This window comes from Papaver somniferum, chromosome 5 (genome assembly GCF_003573695.1).
Source record: "Papaver somniferum cultivar HN1 chromosome 5, ASM357369v1, whole genome shotgun sequence".
Classification (NCBI taxonomy): domain Eukaryota; kingdom Viridiplantae; phylum Streptophyta; class Magnoliopsida; order Ranunculales; family Papaveraceae; genus Papaver; species Papaver somniferum.
The window spans coordinates 1,757,292-1,763,089 of NC_039362.1; the positions used below are offsets into that span (position 1 = coordinate 1,757,292).

The 5,798-nt window shown below is 34.9% G+C and overlaps 1 long non-coding RNA gene across 1 annotated transcript; it reads left to right on the top strand.

The window, feature by feature from the left end:
- The first annotated feature begins 679 nt into the window (after window positions 1-679).
- LOC113277207 lies at window positions 680-4,609 on the top strand. Its single transcript, XR_003324782.1, has 8 exons — window positions 680-814; window positions 931-1,025; window positions 1,206-1,304; window positions 1,405-1,536; window positions 2,087-2,163; window positions 2,685-2,791; window positions 2,945-3,038; window positions 4,552-4,609. It is a non-coding gene; the product is annotated as an uncharacterized LOC113277207 (long non-coding RNA).
- The last annotated feature ends 1,189 nt before the right edge of the window (window positions 4,610-5,798 follow it).

Consider the following 5,798-nt stretch of genomic DNA (forward strand, 5'->3'; position numbering starts at 1 on the left):
ATTTGTTGCACATGTCCATAGGATCTGTTCCCAATGTCTAAAAACGTGTTGCACATGTTCATAGGATCAGTTCTCAATATCTAAAATCTTGATGCACCTCATACAAGAATCGATTTCCCTTTGTGATCGGTTGCACCTCTTACTAGGATCAGTTCCCCTTTGCCTAGAGTTGGTCATTCCAATTAAAACAAATCGATCATACCATCTCAGGTGATTACTTAAGATCGGTTTCACAAATAAAAGTCATACCAATACAAAAGTCAGGCCTTTGTGAATAGTTTTACCAAGAACATAAACAAGTCATGGGAGGTTATACTAATCACACATATTGGTAGTTCGAAAGATATGCAATGAATAACAATACCAATAAGCCTATCGATTTCCCTTTCGATTCACAAAACAAGTTTGTGAATTTACTTCCTTTAAACGAATGTAAAACATTATTTTCTATGATGAAATTTTCACCTCATCAAGAATACATGGCACAGTTTGGATAATTTTTCCTATGTAAAGAGTGGTCAGGATTTTTTCATGAAAAAGATAAATCTACTGCTATGAGGTGATGTTTAGGCATGATCTAGAGTCGTCTCAGACGCGTGGCTTAGGTGATGTTTCCTCTCCCACTTTTTATTGACAAAATTGGGAACGAGATGGAGAGAGAACTAAGAGGCGAAACTATTTGGTTCGTCTTCCAAACACTTCAGAAAACAAAGAAACAAGAAAATGGAAAATGATCAGAGACTTCCGACCAATCTGATTTCTCTAACTCCTTTAATAGTTATGAAATAGGATAATTTCAAGTATTGAGTTTGATGTAAGTTTTGGGTTTTCCGCCTATTTCATTCAATTCTTACTTCTCTTACCGTTTCAGGAGTTTTATAGATAGATCATATGAATGTTCTTATTGTTTTCTTTTGTTTGATGTTACAGAACGTGGACGTAATGGAGCATTTAGAAAAGTATAACCATTGGGATCCACAAGGTGATAGAACGGGAGTCTGCCAAAAAAATAATATATGAGAAAGGTAATCGATTTCAACCCTATGAATGTGGTAACTGGTGATGGAGTTCATTGGGAATTGTTATTCTTAGAGTCTCATGAATTAGGGATTTTGATATGACTGATCTGTTTTTCTATTTTGTTCTGTTCTGAATGATTTGATTACCCTTTTTTGATTGTTTAAACTGAAATTGGTGGATAATAGCTATGGAAAAGGAAAGTGAAGGGATTGATTGGTATCTTTCCTGTTAGAGACGTTGCAGAAGGGGTTGATTGGTGTCTATTAGTTCAGTATTATCTCAAGGTATTATTTTGTTTTTTCGTTTGATGTTCACCAGCCTCAATAACCTTATAACTAAAAAATGTTTAATATTATGATTGAATGAAAACAAATATCATTGAAGGTGTGGCAACTGTTTCTGGGAAAAGAAGCACCAATCTCTTTTGGCAACTTCAGATACTCATAAAGTTAGATGGGAAGAATCAACCTGAATACAATGGCATACTAGGAACGACCGTAGATGGATTCATATGTGGTTTGTAGCATTTTTTTTTACGATATTTGTCTTTTCTTGAGATGTGATGATAATTGAGATGATACATCACGGGATGTTAAGTCAATTAAGAAGTATCTTACAATTGGATTTATTTAAGGTTCTAGCATGAGGATCTCAGTTTTTTAGTGTTGAATGTGTGTGACTGTGTGTTTGCAATGCATCAAACCATTTTCTTATTATGTCGACAACAACAAAAATGGCATTAGTATAATGAGGTGTTTTCTTATTACTTATTTGTGGATTTGGCCCATTTGGGTTTTCTCTTATTGGCATGACCGTTATATTAACTGAAACTTTCATCAGTTGCGAGTGTTTACATTTGCTACAGATGATATCGAGGTTGTATGCACAAGCATAAGATCTGAGAGAATTATTTGTTGCTCGTACTTTGATCATTTTTGCATTGTGCTTACTAAAATGCCAGATTTTACAAGCAATCTTTAATTTTGGAATATTAATCCATGTTCCATTTAAAAAATTAGCCTTAATTCTTATTTTGTAGTCTCAAGGTGTTATTTGTTCGTTGCAGCCACATATGGATTTGATGCTGGTAAATCTAAGAAAGGAAACTTACTTGAAAGGGTTAGATGGTGGTATCAGAGGCATGTAAGTGGCAGACCATGTTAGATATGTCAAAAATCAATTCTATTGGTCTATTTCATAAATTCTGATACAGGGAAAACAACTTTGCTGGATAAGTATACCGTTTTACCATTATGCGAGTGACATACCATGTTTGGCTAACTTAGGATATATAAAGAGCGATCTAGATTGTTTTTGTAAAAGATAAATTTATGGTTGTGGTTGACTCTATGAAAGTTGAAACACATTTTACACCCGTATTTTTTGTGACTCGCCTTATAATTTCTTAAACCCTTCATTTTCGATGGATGAAGATGAATGCCTTTCTTTTAGTTGAGTTTTTGGATGTTCTTCCCTGCTAACTAGATCAACCTCTCTCACTTCCCCTCGGCTTCCTAGATTTACATTTCCTGCATTTAAGTTTTCTCTCCATATCTCTTTGGCGTATTATTATCTTGAATTTCTTCAAATTAGAGACACCATCTCTTTAAATCCTTTAGGTTATTTTGCTTTTGTGATTTCATTTAGTTTTTTTTTTTTTGAAGTATAAGGTGGTGGTTCAGATTATTTTTGTTAAGGAAGCGTCACTTCTGAAGGAATCAAATTCAGTCATTTTCTCTTTCTCTAGATTCATCGTAGACCCAAAATATGTGTAAGTAATCTTTCTCTATCTTCTCGCTTTCTCTACTGAGCTTAAAATTATAAGACTGATATTTAGATTAGATTTTCGAAGAATTCATAGTGTCTGCAACCTGACTTGAGTGGATTGAATGTTTGATAATTGCTTCTGCGTTGATAATTGCAGGGGTTGTGTATATAAATGATATTGCTGATAACTACTTCACTGACTATTTCAAAGGATAATCTTGGTCATCCAAGAATCTATCTTATTTATCACGGTACTTCTTTTTTCTCTTCTTGAGTACATTCCTTACTATGTTTGGAGTTATACACAAGTAATTCTGTTTGGGAAGCATTGAGTACTCATATTTATGTGCATCGGTTTTGTTCGTCCAACTACACAGTTGGTTTTATGTGGACTCATCCTGTATTATCTAATTTTGTTTTGTGTCATGGATCTCTTGCAAACCTGTATATAAACAAAGAATGATAGTTGTTGATTAGCTTTTGGATTAATACCTACCACCGTTTTATGGCAGCAGTGGCAGGAACTTTGAAATGAAAATATTTTTTTTGGTTGGTAGAACTTTGAAATGAATTGATTTTATGTAATCATGTACCTAGTTATTGAAGGTGGGCATGAACTTGACTGCTTGAGAGATGAATCCAAGATCTTAAATCATTTCCTTGGAAAGTAAGGAAACTTAAAACAAAACCCTTTTTGTTTCTTCACGGTTTTTCATTGTTTATCGGCACTCGCCGAGTTTTATTTCATGTTTTCGTCTTTGAAATTACTAGCTTTTAATCTATATATATAGGATATATGATCAATTTTCCTTCAACTTGGCATGACATAACAAGGTTCAAATTTGATTTGCTGACGAGTGAAGAAGACCTTACTAGGAAAAACAAGAACTTGCCTGATTAAATATTTCATAGATTTGCGAAAGCTCTATAGTTCTGATTTGCTGGCCAGATAAAGCAAGAATTAGGTGTAAGACCTATATGTCTAAGGATTCAAATTTTGATTAATAATTTCTAGGCATGGTTTAATTTTCATAGTCCCTTTGAGTCAGCGTAGAACCTCTTCTTGGAAGTCCTTGAGGGTTAAAACTTTCTTTTAACCAGTTAGTTTAGACATCAAAATGGCCATGACTTTCATAAGTGTATATGTGGATCCTCTTATGCAATCATAATTTTTAACTTATCTTGGATATGATATTTTCATGAGTTTATTTTTGTGTACACTAGTAAACTAGAAATAGTAGCAACACGACTATTTTAATGTTCAATCAATTTATTCAAGTTGTTGAACTCTGGGTTTCCATCTCAGGACTTTTGGGTTATGATAGGTGAGATTTTTTACCCATTTATCCTTGGGCGATTTTTTTTTTGTTTTTTGGATTATGAGTATTTAGCTATCGCAGAGTCTTAGGATTTTTAAATTTCATAAAAGCGAAACAAAAAGCAATTATTGAACCATTAGTGATGAAGTTCTTCTGGCAATTATTAAACCATTAGTGATAAAGATCTTCTGGGAGCTAATATGGTTAGCTAATCCAGTTCATGTCGATCTAATTTATTTACTTTTTTATGTTGTAGTCTGAAGCCTAGGTATGTCGTTTCATGTAGTCATCCGTAAGGTACTGTTGTATGCTTACATTGAATCCAGTTTCCCATATATTTGGCTCCCGTGGAATGATAGACACATTTATGTGTCTAATATGTCTCAATTGTATGTATTGTTAGTGCCCGATCTGGTATTTATTTTGTTATTTTATATCTTTGTAGGTATTTTTAGAGAAATAAGCCCTTGCGGCGAAATGGGCTCAAAAAGCAGTGTTTTACACCCGGAGAAAATTACTAAAGGCACCCCAGAAATGTACCGAGGCACCCCCGAAATGCACCGGAAGCGTCCCAGAAATGTGCCGGAGGAATCCAGAAAAATTACCATTTTCACCCCAAAATTACTATTTCCACCCCGATTGCTATTCGCATCCCCAGTTTGGATAGGGGGACACCATCTTCTTCATTTCAAATTTCAAAATTGGCGGGAAAACAAGCTTCTTCACTGGCAGATTTGCCAATCGATTTTTGAAGGATTTTCAGGCCGATTCAATGGCTGAAACTCATTGGGTATCTTCTTATGGAATAAACAAGGATGTTGTGGAGCTTCGTTTCGATCCAGTTGGTCTAGATTCAGAGTTTGAAGAAAATCAGGGCAGTTCGTGCATGGGAAAATATTTCACGGGATTGATCGAATTCAGGCGTGTACTGCACGAGTTTGAGGGAGTCGAGATGCATTATAGATTGTGTAGAATGTATAAAAGGATACTACACCAGAAACCAACACAAGCAGACGCGTGCAAGGGAACAAAAATGGAAAAGAAAATATTCGAGAATATCTTCTTTCACTGCCGAATACAGAGAGGATTATTCGCTTTAAACTCAAGGGATTTGGGAACTGCTTCAATATAAATAGGTGTTATGGATCACATAGAGAGGGGTCGAGAGTTTGGGGAAGCTTTGGAGGCTACAGAGTGAAGAAAAATCGAGTTGCAGAGCCACCATTTCTGCTGCTGCAACTCAAGAACATTAGACTACCAGAGACAGTCGTTCATTATACAGAAACAACTACAGTCGCCTGTGTGTCGTAGTTTTCCGTATACTACAGCACTTCATATTATCGTTCTTCTTGTAACAGCTGAACAAGGCCTTTGCAACAGTTATTCCTGTTGCGATTTTTCTGTTCAATTGTTTTACTCCCTTTTAATCAACTTTTGAGATTTATACATGTATTTTGAGATCATGATTAATATGAGGAGTTAAAACCCCAACATTGGGGCGATGGAGGAAGCCTTATTTCACACTTGGGTAATTATATTTAATTCTTTTCATGACTTTTGCATTAATTTTAATTGAAATTATGATTTAAATTAATTAGTTGTGATTTGATTTGATTCGGCATGCTTAGCTTAGATGATTTGATGTCCCATGCTTAACATTTACACCTAATATTTTGAGACTCTATCTTGGCA